The 14,678-nt window shown below is 40.4% G+C and overlaps 1 protein-coding gene across 1 annotated transcript in view; it reads left to right on the top strand.

Annotated features, from left to right (window-relative positions):
• Positions 1-1,284: 1,284 nt before the first annotated feature.
• Rabgap1l (RAB GTPase activating protein 1 like) overlaps positions 1,285-14,678 on the top strand; it is a 587,625-nt gene continuing 574,231 nt past the window's right edge. Inside the window, exon 1 of the mRNA XM_021173796.3 lies at positions 1,285-1,504. The gene's annotated coding sequence lies outside the window, so the exon portion shown is untranslated. The remainder of the gene's footprint in view (positions 1,505-14,678) is intronic.

Below are 14,678 nucleotides of genomic sequence, written 5' to 3'. Positions count from 1 at the left end.
CTTTGTCAAATAATTTCGCTTTGTTTAGAAGATACCTGAAGGCAAACGCTATGTATGGCCTTTTCGTGTGTTGATTTTCTCATAGAGCCTGGCTCAGCATCTACTTCTTGTATATTTCCAATGAGACTCTGCAAACATGGAAGTCAACAGATGATTTGTGTTAATTAAATCCTAACTTTATTAGGTATCAAACTTAAAGCATTGAGTCAGGTTCGGGTTAGGAGGTCTACTCAGGGAACAGAGCTTAACAAAAATACCTTCTGGGAAGGACCTAACATGAAGGGGAAACCCGAATGAGTTGGAACACTTTTGCTATGACACAGCAGCTGTAGGCATTAACATTAAGAAAAAGGAGAAAAGAAACTTGGGTTTGAAGGTCCTTTGACAAATGTTACAGGGTAGCTTTTGGATCTGGGTGGACAATAATGACAGAGCAATTGAAGTGTTATAAGAAAAGAGAACTTTCAACTCAAGAAGCTACTCTAGAGGTCCAATCTCTGGACACATTCAATTCATACAGTAATATTTACTGAATGAGTACTTCTTATAAGCCAGGTAGGATTCATCATGAAAGGCACAGAAATGGGTGAATAGGTCTCTCTAGAATCTCTAAAATATTTCACAGATTAAGGGTACACATATTTGTGCCATAAACCTGAGAAAAAAAAGTTCTTATGAGATCCAGGGAATGTACAGGTCATTTCTGGCTGCTTGATCTAGAAAGGAAAAAATTCACAGTTCAAAAATTAGTGCAATATTTGTGGCAGAAAGTAGATACTTTAGTTTATCTGTCCTCCAAAATCTCTCTGAAAGGCTAAAAGGTGAGACCCGGGCTGCCTTTACCGTTGGGTTAGCGCTTTCCTATGCAGTCTGAGTCTGGAAGAATTAATGAAGGGGGATGCCTCCAAGCACCTTCAAAGGACAAGGAGTCCCGGTGGAAAAGTTAGTCCTCCGAGGTGACTTACTGGCCTCAGGGAATGGAAATATGTAAAACAGGTTTGTTAAGAAAGAATCTCCCCAAAAGGGACTTAGAACTCAGTCAGTGCTGGGGATGATTGCCAGGCATCAGCACGCCTGCTGGAGGAGGTCCTCGCGTGCCTCCGCTCTCCTAGCTCGCCCTCTGCCCTCTGCTCAGGTTTGTACTCCGCGCTTTCGGGGGTGGGGGCCAAGCCGGGTCAGGCGAGCCTGTGGACGCGCGCGCGCGCCGCCGCCTTGGGCAGAGAAGGCGCCTCCGCCCTCGGGAGCGCGCACGCCGCGCCGAGGGGCCGGGCGCGCGCGCTCCCGCCGGCCGCCTCCTCCTCAGTCCGCCCCCTCCCTCGCCTCTTCCTGCCGTGCGGTCCTCTCCCCTCCCCAGCCCGCTCCCTCCTCCCCGTTCCCTCCGCCCTCCCTGGGCTTCGGCGGCGGCGGAGTGAACGGGACGGGCCCGGCCGCAGAGCTCTGGGCGGCGGGTGGGACTCGGGCGTCTGACAGAGTTGTTGTTTCGGCACGGCCGCGGAGACCTGAGGTGAGGTGAAGGCGGCCTTCGAGGGGGGCCCGAGGGCGGCCTGACGGCGGGGAGCCGCGCTCCGGGGGGTTTTGAGGTGGACCGGGCTGGTTCAGAGAGGGTCGGGGTGCGAGGCCCGGCCCGGGACCGGGATGCTGGAGCAGCGGGACGGAAGGCATCCGGCGGGCTCAGCACCGTCGGCCGCCTCCGGGACACCCGGGTTCTCCGTGTGGCTGGCTCGTCGCGGTGGGGCGGCCGGGCGGGAGGCGGGGTTGGCGCCCCTCACCTGGGGCCGGGTGGTGGCTTGGGCGGCCGCCGCCTCCAACTGTGCCCTCCTGACATTGCCGCCGCCCCCGCCGGCGGCGGCCGGGATGTGGCTGCTGCTGGGCTCGCAGTCCCAGCAACCCCGAGTCCGGGGGGGCGTGTGGCCAGGTTTATTTTCTTACCCACTTGAAAGCGTCGGTTGGATCCCGTGTCCTTCCCTCGCTCTTCCCTTTCCTCCGCCCCGCGCACTTTGCTCCGTTCCTGCTGGCGATGCTTGTGGTTTTGCTGTCTGGGATAGGCTGTTTTTTGGGCAGATCTCTACCTGCCAGGAATGCCCCGCTTCAAAGTTGACCGCGTGGGCCCCGACAGGCACTCATCCACACCCACGCGCATGTTGTCCTCCGTGTCCTGATAACTGAGTCAAAGTTTCTGAGACCGAGCTGGTACTTTGCTCGGATCGCCAACGGTGCAGGGCTGGGCAGTGCGTCAGCATGTGGAAAGGGGCCACTGGCCATTGGGGAGGTGGCCAGGAGCAAGGAGGGCTGAACTGAGAAGTTCATTTGTGGTCTCAAGACAGTTTCGTTCAGGTGCTTATATATTCTCTTTGGACTTCTCAGAGTTGGTTATATCAGAAAAAGACTCGAATTTAGGCGATCGTTTTTCAGAATCGATGGTATGCAAATAAAATGAAACGCTAACCTTTAATGGTAAGGGCTTGCTTGACCTGCTTAGTGCTGTTAGGAAACATGTCAAAGCATGCATTTTTTTTTTTTTTTTTTTTTTTGTCAATGGAAAGTTTAGACGATTTTAATGCATCTAAATTTTCTTGTGTATGAGAAGAGGTAGATAGTTGACTGTCACAATTCAGAGAACACAATATCCTGAAAACCTTAAGACTTTTCTGGTAGTAGTGTTTACATTTGGCAGTCGCTGCACTTCTGTAGAATGTCCAGTAATCGTGATCAGGAGGTACAGACATGAAGTTTGTAGTCAAATTGGAAGTGGATTCTATTCGTGGAAAATACTAGTTTACAAGCTGCCTGGAAAGGGAAATTGGCCTGTGATTCATTATCTCAGTTCTGTTCTCTATATGAAACTGACATTGAGGTTGAAAGGAGAAAGGCTAGATGAATTTAATATAGTATATGTTACTACAAAATGTACTTCTTGGGAAGCTAGCTAAGACTTTGAGTTAGATTGATGACCATATTAAATTAGTTCAAGATGTACTCTAATATACTAAACCACCTGGGGAGAAATAGATGTGATTGTTCAGGGCTTATCTGTGAGCATGTTGGAAAGCTTAATTTGTGCTCTGGGAAGCTGCAAGTAAGGTAGGAAGCTCCAATATTATTGAGGAAAATAGCAAATATACAAACAAGTGCAAAAGGCATGGCTGTAGACCTATGGCAGTTTTCTTTCTTTCCTTCTTTTTAAAACATTGGATGGGAAGTTCTGTATATTATATTTGTGTTGCTCTGAGAATTTTTGCTTGTTTGATCATTCCCTCATGATTTATATCGTTAGGGTGTTTTAAAAAATATTTGAAAGATTGTGTTATTTTTGTTGGGATATTTATTTATTTTTAAAGATTTATTTAATTTTATGTGTTTTATCTCCACACATGTCTGTGCACCCCCTCTGTGCCTGATACCAGAGGAGGCCAGAAGAGGGCATCAGATCCCCTGGAACTGGAGTTATAGACAGTTGTTAGCAGCCATATATGTCCTAGAATTGAAACCAGGTCCTCTGAAGGAACATCTAGTGCTCTTAAACCTCTGAGCTGCCTTTGCCTTATTTACTTATTTTTTGAGAAAGAGTCTTCTATGGTAGCTCTGACTGACCTGAACTTACTATATAGCCCACACTGACCTTAAACTTATAGCAGTCCTTCTGCCTCAGCCTTCTACGTATTAGGATTATGGACATGAACCAAGCCCAACTATATTTGTCATTGACTTACAAAGCAAGTGAAACAAGAGTTTTCATTTCTGTCAGCTCATTAGTTCTGAATTTGTGACTTCTGAAAAACTTTGCTTTGCCTGAAACTTGACATGGTTTAATTGCTGTATATTTATTTGAACTCTCAGATACTGCAGTGAGGCTGAAAGTCTTAGATCTGGGGGAGTAGTGAAAAGTGGAAATTCTGTAGTTCCAAGTACAAATATTATGTGGGAGAGATTAACAGATTTGCATACTGACACTGAAGGAAGGAACAGTTAGGTGTATAAAATTCTTGCACTGGAGGTATAGAACTGGGACTCTGTTTCAGCCTACCATTTTCTTTTTAAAAATTCTTGATTATTTATTATTATTTATTTATTGTTTATGTGTCTTGCCTGCATGCATGTGTACTGTGTGTGTGTGTGTGTGTGTGTGTGTGTACTTGGTGCCCCTGGAGGTCAGAAGAGGGCATCACATTCTCTGTATCTGGAGTTATAGATGGTTGTGAACTGCCATGTGGGTGCCTGGACCTTTGTAAGAGCAACATGTGCTCTTAACTGTTGAGCCAACTTTCCAGCCCTCAGCTACCATTCTTTAAGTTGTATGGAGATGAGGGCTTCAGGAGATTGAAGTCAATCAATACTGTAGCCTTTGGGAGTCCCAGCACAGAGCTCTTCTCCTGCCCCTATGTCTTATAGGTTTCAATCAGTTTTTGCATGTTTATAACAGCTTTTAAACATTATTTTTAACATTTAATCTAACATTTAAACATTTTAATGTTATTTATTATAAAATGTATTACCAAAAAACAAAACAAAACAAAAGAGCAACAAGAAAAACATCAGTCGCTGAAATTAACCAGACCCAAAGTATAACTCTTGTCTCATATAAATGATTCAGTTCCAGAGTTTGAGATACAAAGACTGAACATAGGACTTTAAAAATTTTTTTCTAGTCTTTCTCAGACAAGGTCTTGCTGTATAACCTATTCTGGGCTCTCGTTCGTATGAACTTAGTCTGAACTCGTGATCCTCTTTGCTTCTTGATAGCTGGTATTTCACCACTATGCCTGGCCAACCCAGGGATTTCTTTAGTTTTAAGCTATTTGTTATGACAAATGGAAACAGAAAAGACAGAGTTGAACCCAAGTAATGAAGACATACTCATTAATTCTTTTTAAAAAAGACTTGATTAAATTTTTCTTTAAAAAGCGTTGCTTATTTTGTGTGTGTTTACATGTCTGTCTGTGTATACCACATGTGTTCATGGTACCCTTGGAGTTCAAAAGAGGGTATTGGATTCCTTAGATTATGGGTGGTTGTAAGCCATGGGTGCTGGAAATAAATTGTTCTTAACTCCCGAGCCACCTCTCCAGCCTGATATACTCACTTTTTGACCTGACTGCTGTCTTTTAAGAGTAGACAGGAGTTTTGTCTTTATAGCTAATATTTAAATTGGGTATATGTATGTGGACATTAATGCTATGTGGACATTAGTTACTAAGAATTAATGAATTTAAGCAGACTTATATCTCAACATTTTAATTTTTATATTTCATTACTTTCTATATTGCTTTTTCAGCCAACAAGATGCCACAATTGTTTAGATATAGAAATTTCATGCTTATGCTCATTCATTATGGGTTATTTTCTTCGTCTTCTTTAAATATATAGGTTTTGGGGATTTTCCTAGGAAACATGTAGATGTAGTTTTAGTTGATTTAGAGTTAGATTTGGGATAAGATTATTAGTGTGCTTGAAAATTTGAGCCTTCTTATTTTCTAAATAGTCTTAAAAATAGAAAACACACTTTTTATAAATACTCATGAAAAATCTAGCTACAGGCAGTGTTGTTGTGATAGACATAGTACAGCCAAAAATACATTTAGGAAACTTCTTTTCTCCTTATCCAGTTTACATGCTTAAGTAGAAAGTCAGAAAAGTATTTCAACAAAACCAGTTTTTCTCGGAGTATGAAGTCTAAACAGTAGTTTGTGAACTATGCTGTCCCTTGCCTATTTTAAGTGCAGCAAGTACTACAAGTCTTTAAGAGCAAATTAAGTTAAAAACAAAACTAATTCTAATGGAGAATTCTTAGTAATAGAAGTTCCATTGGAAGATGCAAGCTTATGTTAAGAATTTTGGGGAAATTAGGAATAAGATATTTGCTTTTTTTAATTGCACTGTTTCTAAACCACATACCTCCTTCCCATAATTTGTCTTACAGAGATATCATTAGGTGTCTTAGCTGTCTTGTTACTTTCTGTTTTGAAAAGAGATATGAATTGTTATGAGAGTATAGCCAAGAATAAGATTTGCATACATAGATACTGGAGATCATTGTACTGAACATTTAGTAAACTGTTTTGACTGTACTCCACTGGATAAAATACTGAATATCTTCTGCATGTTCTCTCTCTCTCTCTCTCTCTCTCTCTCTCTCAATAACAGTTTTGTGAAATACTCTTTATCTTTTCAGGACTGTGCTGATTGGCTGCTGACTTGGAACAGAAATTACACATATCTCGTTCTACCTAGCTCTGTGTTCAGTGATATTGTTATAGTGTTGTTTGAGTGGTCATAGCAGGATTATTTATACCAGGGACAACCAGAAAATAGTATAATTTGAGCTTTCTGCTGTAGCCAGTTGTTAAATGTAAAGCATATTACTGGCTATAAACACTTTGAAATATTCTTTTCATGCCATTTATGAGAAGATGTTTCCAATTAATTTTATATTCAGGTAAAGATTACCAGTCTCCTTTAAAACAAGCAATACCCCCACGAAAATCCAAAACAAATGAACAGACACAAACAGACAGACATACAAACTAGTTGAGCATACTTTTTTAACCTGCGGATGAATATACAAAAATCTAAAGTCCAAAATCATATGGGTAGTTGTTGGCAAAGTCTGGGTTCTATATTGGATCTCACTATTTCTGTCTTTGTCTGCCTCATAGAGACAAACTTTCACATAGCCTCACTCACCTCTCAAGTGCTAAGATCACAGACATGCATCAATACCCTACCTGGTCAGCCAGTGGGCTTCTGTCCTTTCCTAACCCAAGCTGTTTAATTCAGTTCCAGGATTTGGTTAATCAGTTTGAGTAGAGATGAATGAGGCATGTTCCTTGACCTTGACGCCTTCATGCTTATATGGAAGATTAAATATGGGAACACAGATAACACATGGCAGAAAGAATTGAGTGGTAAAGAGATTAGAGAGGTGAGAAAGATCACTGTAGTTGTAAGGATAGGGGAAACAGGATGTTTTAACTATGCTTAGAAGATCAGGTGGCATTTTGAACTTGTGGAAATAAGATGACTAGTTTGGAGAGAAAGGCCTTACTGGGCTATGAGCTATGGTGATCAGAAGCTTTGAGGTGTGTGCAGGCAAGAGTAATGAAAGAGCTAGGTGAGAGTCAGTCACCCTCAGATGGTTAAGAGCCCAGGGGTTTTTCTTTCTACTTTTCAGTTTATCTTTTATTTTTAAATCTAGAGTCATCTAGTACTCCTTAGCATAAAACAAGCTTTATATGCTGTGCTTCTGATTAAAACATGACCACGAGTGAGGGGACGTATATTTACAGTAAAAGTTGAAGAGAGAAATTGTAAGTTAGAGAAAAACACCTTGAGTATATCGATTCTTAGTGTGATAGAGAAAATCTTTTGCTTTTAAGAAGATATTAGTGTTTTTCTTTCATTTTGCTTAATTCCGTAGATAGCATCAAATTGGCTATACTAGAGCAGGAAATAATTGTGTTTACAAAGATCTTCTAGAATGTGGTTTCTAAATGACTGGGTCTTATGTTTTCGAGGCTGTTCTGGTTCAGGCAGAAAGGTAGTTTTTGAGCTCCTAGCTTCAGAACGTAGAGCAGCAAGGTAGACATTTCATACTAAATCCAGATTCAAGGGATTGGCAGGGGTGAGTAAGGGTGTGTGTGTGTGTACACATGTGCATGTATGTATGTGTATTTTCATGTGTTCATATGCATGGGTTTATGTGTGTAGCAGTCAAAGGTTGATGTCAGGTCTGCTCTGATGGCTTTGCTTTCCACCGTATGTATTGAGGCAGGGTCTCCTGAACTCAGAGCTTGTTGATTGTTCTAGTCTAGCTGTCCAACTTGTTCCAAGGTTTCCTTGCCTCTATATCTGACCTCTTGGGGTTACATATGGGCTTGATGATTACTTGGGTACTGGGGGCCTCATGTTTTTATAGCACATATATTACCCACTGAGTCACCTCTTCAAGCCTCAGGGCTTGACTCTTAACCCCAAAAGCTTTCTTGGATTTCAGTATTATTGGACAACTGGTATGATTGACCATGTTCTGAAATATGTTTGGAACATACCTTGTTCTGCAGGGACACTGGTGGCTAGAAATGAAGATAAATGGCAGCAAGTTCTGTTTGTTTACCAGACTGAAACACTGGTGGCAGTTCTTGAGCTTTTCTGTGTGCTCATTTCGCACTTAAGCTTCTAACTAAAATCCTGCACAGTTTGAAGGAGGCTTCCTTTTTTTTGACCCTCCAGTCTGTAAAGGTAAAAGTCCTCTTTCATGTTGCCTAGGTAACAGCACACACACAGACTTTGATAGCTCAGCACTGAAGTGTGTGGAAAATTTTTGGAAATCTTGGTAATGAAGTTGCTATAGTAAATAACTACTTGGTTGGTAAAACACAAGAGTTTTTGGGATGTGCTGTGGTTCCAAAATAAATATGAATTGTGTCATTGCTAAACTGTTTTTCTCATTTACTTAAACTTCTGATGTGTTAACTACTCTGTCATGTCATTTTAGACCATTGCAGCAGTCTCATAAGCTTCCGATGTGTTAACTACTTTGTCATGTCATTTTAGACCATTGCAGCAGTCTCATGAACCTTGTTCTACAAGGTGGACAGCACACCTGAAAAAGTGCAGTGAGAATTTAGATGCAGCATGCCAGCATCCTTCATATAAATTGAATAGCTACTTAAGTGGCCACAATCTTTTTCGCTTTATGAGACATAATAGATTTTACTAATTGAGATTCTAAAACAGTGCAATCAGTTCTAAGGGTGTACACATGATATTAGTTGTTGGAATTTGTGGTGAAAATATGGGCTTCTTGGTAGACAACTAAAAATAATTGGTTTGGCTACTTAATAAAACACGAAGGGAGTTTTGAATGCCAGACTCCTGGGGAAGAAACACATTACAAGGAAAGTGTAGAATTCATCCATATATCAGTGAAACATTTCTCAATGTCATCTCTCCTGTACACATGTATGTGTCATTATGCCCACACTTCAGACTTACTTTTACATGTTATACAAACAGCAAACACAATTTTTTATAAAATCATTCAGATATGTGTTTTTCAATTTTTAAGGTTTAAAAGACATAAAACCCCAAATTTGATAAGCCATACTGTAGAGTGTTTATTGTATACTTTAAAATATCTTTGCCATTTTGAGGCCCTCTATTAATTTTAAAAAATGTAAATGATTCTGAGAATGGTTACTAAACGCACTTAAGCACCCATGTATATATATGTATGTGTGTATAATATATTGACAGGCAGGACCTTACTTTACAGGCCATATTGGCCTCAGACACTTTAGCCTTCTGCCTCAGCCTCTTGTGTATGGGGATTACAGGTGCATCCATGACTCTTGGCTGTGTTATGTTAATTTGTTTATTTCTCTGTAATTAAGTATTTTATTTTTCTTGGTATGCTGTGATTATATTGTATTCATAAATTAATGAAAAATCAACTATTGGCTAGAATCAATTCATGTATTGGCAGACAGTATGAATGCTGAGGTTTTTATAGAGTTATTTAGTAATTTAGTAGCTGTTTGGAACAGGCTTCATCAATCTTTTCTCATAGAAAGATATACAGTCGCTCATTTTAAATCCCTGTCATATTTGTCTCACTTTTACTAGTCATGCTTAGGATAGTATTTGTTGGAAAGAAACATTATTAAGTGACAGTGAAGAGTAATTTAGACAATGTCTTTTTTTCCTCAACCTTTTACACTTTAATACCTAAACACTACACTTGACCTTAGCCAAAAGGATGAGGAGCAATCCACTTCCATATGGAGAATCAGGCTAACAGTAGCTTCCTAGCAAGATTGATGGAAAGATAGAATTGGATATTATTATTTAAATCTTAGTTCATTTATTGGCTATACTGGTTAGTTTTTATTGTCAGCTAGACACAAGCTAGTCACCTGGGCCATGAGATTGGCCTGTGGCCATTTTCTTGATTAATGATTGATATGGGAGGGCCCAGCCCACTGTGGGCAGTGCAACTCCTGTGTTTGTGGTCCTGGGTTGAGCCTAAGTGAGAGAACAAGCCAGTAAGCAACTTTCCTCCATGTCTTCTGCTTTAAGATTTTCCTTTGATTTCCTGCCTGGGCTTCCCTCCATGATGGGCTGTAATATGTAGGATGAAATAGAATTTTTTCTTTCCACATTGCTTTTTTTTTTCTTTTCAAACTTTCATTCTTCTGACATGCTTTGCATCTCCATTGTGGTTTCCTCTCCTTCCACTCCTCCCACTCCCTCCCTGCACCTCCTTGCTCCTCCAGATCAACTCCTCCGTTTCTCTTAAACCACCACCACCACCACCACCAGGTCTCTTAGGGATAGCTACTGAACATAGTGTAACAAGATACAGTTAGCCTGGGCACAAACCCGTATATCATGCCTGGATATGTCATCCCAGTAGGAGGAAAAGGGTCCCAAGTGCAGGCAAAAGGCTGAGACATAGCCCACTCCATTGTTGGGAGTCCCACAAGAACACCAAGCTACACAACCATAAGATATATGCAGAGGACCTAGCTCAGACCCTCACAGGGTCTATGTTTGTCACTTCAGTTTCTATAAGCCTATGAGCCCTGTTAAGTTGATTCTGTGGGCCATGATTTTGTGGTGTCCTTGAACCCCTGGCTTCTACAATCCTTTCTCCCTGTCTTCTGTGGGGTTCCTTTGGCTCTGCCCTCCCACATTGCCTTTCATCACAGAACACTTGCTCATAACTAGTGATTTTAAAGAAACCCTGCATGAGTTATACAGCTTAGTTTTCATTTACTCTAGGCATCTTAGTTTTCCTTTAAAGTTCTGAAATGTCCATTTCTTGTCAACATTGTCATTAGTTTTGATATATGAAACATATTTTCCCTGGTGCATTTGGTATTTTGAACAATAAATTTACCATCTTTACTATTTGAAGATAAAAGGATAATCTAACTATAGCTTATAGAAATGAGATTGTTAATATGTTAATTGCTCTTTTTTAGTATGAATTTCATTTCCTTTTTGTACTTTTTCCATTGAGTTTTTTTTTTTTTAAACTTTAGCAGTTTTTTAGCTTTTTGGCATTTTTTTTGCTTTGAAAAAGGTAAAAATAGCACCCTTTACTGATAGGTGTTTGAAAACATAGCAGATGTTTTCAAACCTAGCACTAGAGAGGCAGAAGCAAGAGAATTGAACAACATAATCTGTAGAGTGAGTTCTAGGCTAGCTAGGGCCACATTGAAAGACCATGTCCTAAAAGAACAAAGTAAAGCAAAGGACAATGTTTCTTTTTTGTTCTTCTATATATAAAAATAACAAGCCAGCATTATTTATATCAGGGTAGTTATTATATAAGATACTATACATTATATAACTAATCTTTTTTCCTAGATTTATTTATTTTATGAGTATGAATGTTTTTCCTGCATGTACGTATGCACACCATGTGAGTGCCTGGTGCTAACAGAGGTCAGAAGAGAGTGTCAGATCCCCCAGATTGGAATTACAAATGGTTGTGAGCATCCATGTGGGTGCTGGGAACCAAAGCCAGGTTTTCTGCAAGAGCAATAAGTGCTCTAATCTCTGAGCCATCTTATAAGTAAGTGTATGCACTGGGCATGGTGGCGCACGCCTTTAGTCCCAGCACTCGGGAGGCAGAAGCAGGCGGATTTCTGAGTTTGAGGCCAGCCTGGTCTACAGAGTGAGTTCCAGGACAGCCAGGGCTACATAGAGAAACCCTGTCTTGAAAACAAAAAAACAAAAACAAACAAACAAACAAAAAGATTTGTAGTATTTGGAATTCCTTCTTTTCTGCAATGAAGAGGATATTAGGTGACCTATAAGATATTTCATCACCAGTCTCTTCTCTGTGTGTGTGTCTAATTACATTTTTTATTGTTAGATACTCTCCATGACTTTTGTTTTCTTTTTTTAAGATTTATTTAAAAATCTTATATTTATATAAGTCCACTGTAGCTGTCTTCAGGCACTCCAAAAAAGGGAATCTGGTCCCATTCCAGATGGTTGTTAGCCACCAGGTGGTTGCTGGGAATTGAACTCAGGACCTCTGGAAGACCAGTCAGTGCTCTTAACCACTAAGCCATCATTCCAGCTAGACTCTTTGTTTTCTTAAAAACAATCCCCAGCAATCTCAGCAATCTCTTCTTACAGATAAGGTCAGAATAGAGGAAGAGCTGAAGATGACACCAGTCACATTAGTCTTAAGTTTGATTTTGTGTGGATTAACAGGCAGCAGCCTCTGTGATGACAAGTAATAGATTGAAAGTGATTGTAAAATTTGTTAATGTTTTCTTATTTCTAAGCAGTCCTCAAAGAAAATCACATATGAGCATGACTCCTGGCACTCCAGCCCAATAGCTGTGCCATTTAAATGGATTTGTGTCTTCATCAAGAAGGAAATGGTAGTTTCTGAGATTAGTAGAGACGTACTTGATTTGTTCTGCAACCTCTGGCATAAAGGAGTTTGTTTTTTCTACCAGTTTGTCTTTGATTGGCTTCATGTAATCTTTGATAAATATCTCACAGGGTTCTTTTGTGAAACTGGTTCCTGATAATATCAATACCAGTGATTATTGTACTTTGGGTCCCAGGACCTTCAGTGGAGGCGTTTCTACCAATGAGAGCCATCAGTGGTGCCTTCTTTCTACAGGTGCCTTCTCCACCTCCAGGCGTATGATGTTGGCAGTATCTAGGCTCTCATTTCAGAGGTTTTGTGTTTGATAAGATCTAGGTAGATAATCCTGATGGTATCTGGAAAGACAGAGGTGACAGCAACACTAACTTGGCGCAAAGCTGCCTATTGCTTTCTGAGTATGGCTCGGGGGTGGGTTGGAGTAATGGAGGAGGAAAAGGTTCTTGGTGTGTGTGTGTGTGTGTGTGTGTGTGTAAAACTGCCCCAAGAACCAATTTCATAAAAAAGTGTATCAGAAAAAACTGTACACACAGACACACACACACCACTGTGATTTTATCTCCACGACCCTCTCTTTTCTCCCCCATATTCTTTTTTTTTTTAATCATTCTTACCCCCTACCAGTCCCCTTTCTAGATTTATGACTTTTGGTTTTGATCCTGTTAGTTTAGCCAAAGCCATCTGTGTAACCATTAAATTGGAATCTGTTGGGGTCATCAGAGTCTATATAACAGAACTCAGTGTCTCACCTTCCCCCAACTCTGTTATTAGCAAATAGTTTAACACTAAGGCTAGGGTGCCCTGATCCTGTTCTCTATCCATGGCTTGCTATTGACATCCCCATTCATGTGCAGACCTAGTGTAGCAACCCAGAGTTGCCCTGAATTCATGAATGTAGTGGCTGTGTTGTGTTTAGAAATTACACTTTCTTAGCCGCTTCTTTTGTTTTTATTTGAAAGGACTACATTCTGATTTTCTTTCTTTCTTTTTCCTGTTTCTTTATTCACTTTACACCCTGATCTCTGTTTCCTTCCTGGTCCCCCTCACACAACTCCTCTTCCCAGTCCCCTCTCCTCCTCTGAGAGGTTGAGATGCTGCCTGGATATCCCCCACCTTGGCTTATACCCAGTTAGGGTAACAGGATCAATAAACATCTTTAGGGACAGCCCCCTCCTGTTATTGGGGACCCACATGAAGACCAAGCAAGCACATCTGCTATATATGAGTGGGGAGGCCTTGGTCCAGCCCTTGTGTTCTTTGGTTGGTGCTTCAGTCTCTGAGAGCTTTCAAGGGTCCAAGTTAATTGACTCTGTTGGTCTTCTGTGGAGTCCCTATCTCCTCAGGGTCCTCAGTCCTTCCTCCTGTTCTTCCATAAGAGTCTTTATTTTTTCTGTATTGTTTTTCATATTGTCTGTGCCAATTTATATTCTACTCATAGTACTCGAAGGCTCCTCTCCTTCTATACCTTTACTAACAATGTTTTGATAATACAGCTACTCTAATAGGGGTGAGATGATATCTTATTGTGGTTTTGATTTATGTTTGATTTATGATATTAAGCAACTTTATACATACCTATTGTCTGTTTTTATATGTTCTGTGAAAAAGTGTCTGCTTAGAGTTTTCATTTTTTAAATTGGCATTTTTTGGGCATAAGTTAGTGTGTGTTGTGAATATCAGTAGCTATATGATAATTTGGTTTACAGATATTCTGTAGGCTATCCTTTTATTTATTAGGGTAGAAGTTTTTCAGTTTAATGTAGCCCCTTGTTTAGGTTTGCCTTTGTTGCCTGAACTTTAGCTGTGATATCCATCAACACTGCTGTCTATGCCAGTAGAAGAAGCTTTTTTTTTTTTTCACCCTAGAGGTTTTATAGTTATAGTGGATATTTTTAGTTCTTTAATACATTTTAACAGTCATCATTCTTTAAATATACGGTTTCTTGTACTTACACTGAATAAAAGTATATAGTTGTCTAAACTAAATGCAGGTCTTCTCCCCCCCCCCCACCTTTAGTTAAAAATATATTTTGGGAGCTGTAGAGGTGGTTCAGTGGTTAGGAGCACTGGTTACTTTCCCTGTAGACAAGCTTTGGTTCGCAGTACCTACATGATGGCTCAGAACCATCTCTAACGCCATTCACAGGAAAGCCAGTGCTCTTTCTTGGCTTTTACAGACACCAGGTATATGGATAGTGCAAAGCCATATATGTAGAGAAAACATATATACATGTAAGATAAATAAAGCAAGATGAAATAAATTTTG

This window comes from Mus caroli, unplaced genomic scaffold (assembly GCF_978045245.1).
Source record: "Mus caroli unplaced genomic scaffold, Mus_caroli_1 scaffold_1, whole genome shotgun sequence".
In the NCBI taxonomy this organism is placed as follows: Eukaryota; Metazoa; Chordata; class Mammalia; order Rodentia; family Muridae; genus Mus; species Mus caroli.
Note: the sequence above shows the minus strand (reverse complement) of the source record. Positions and strands in the feature narration are given on the sequence as shown.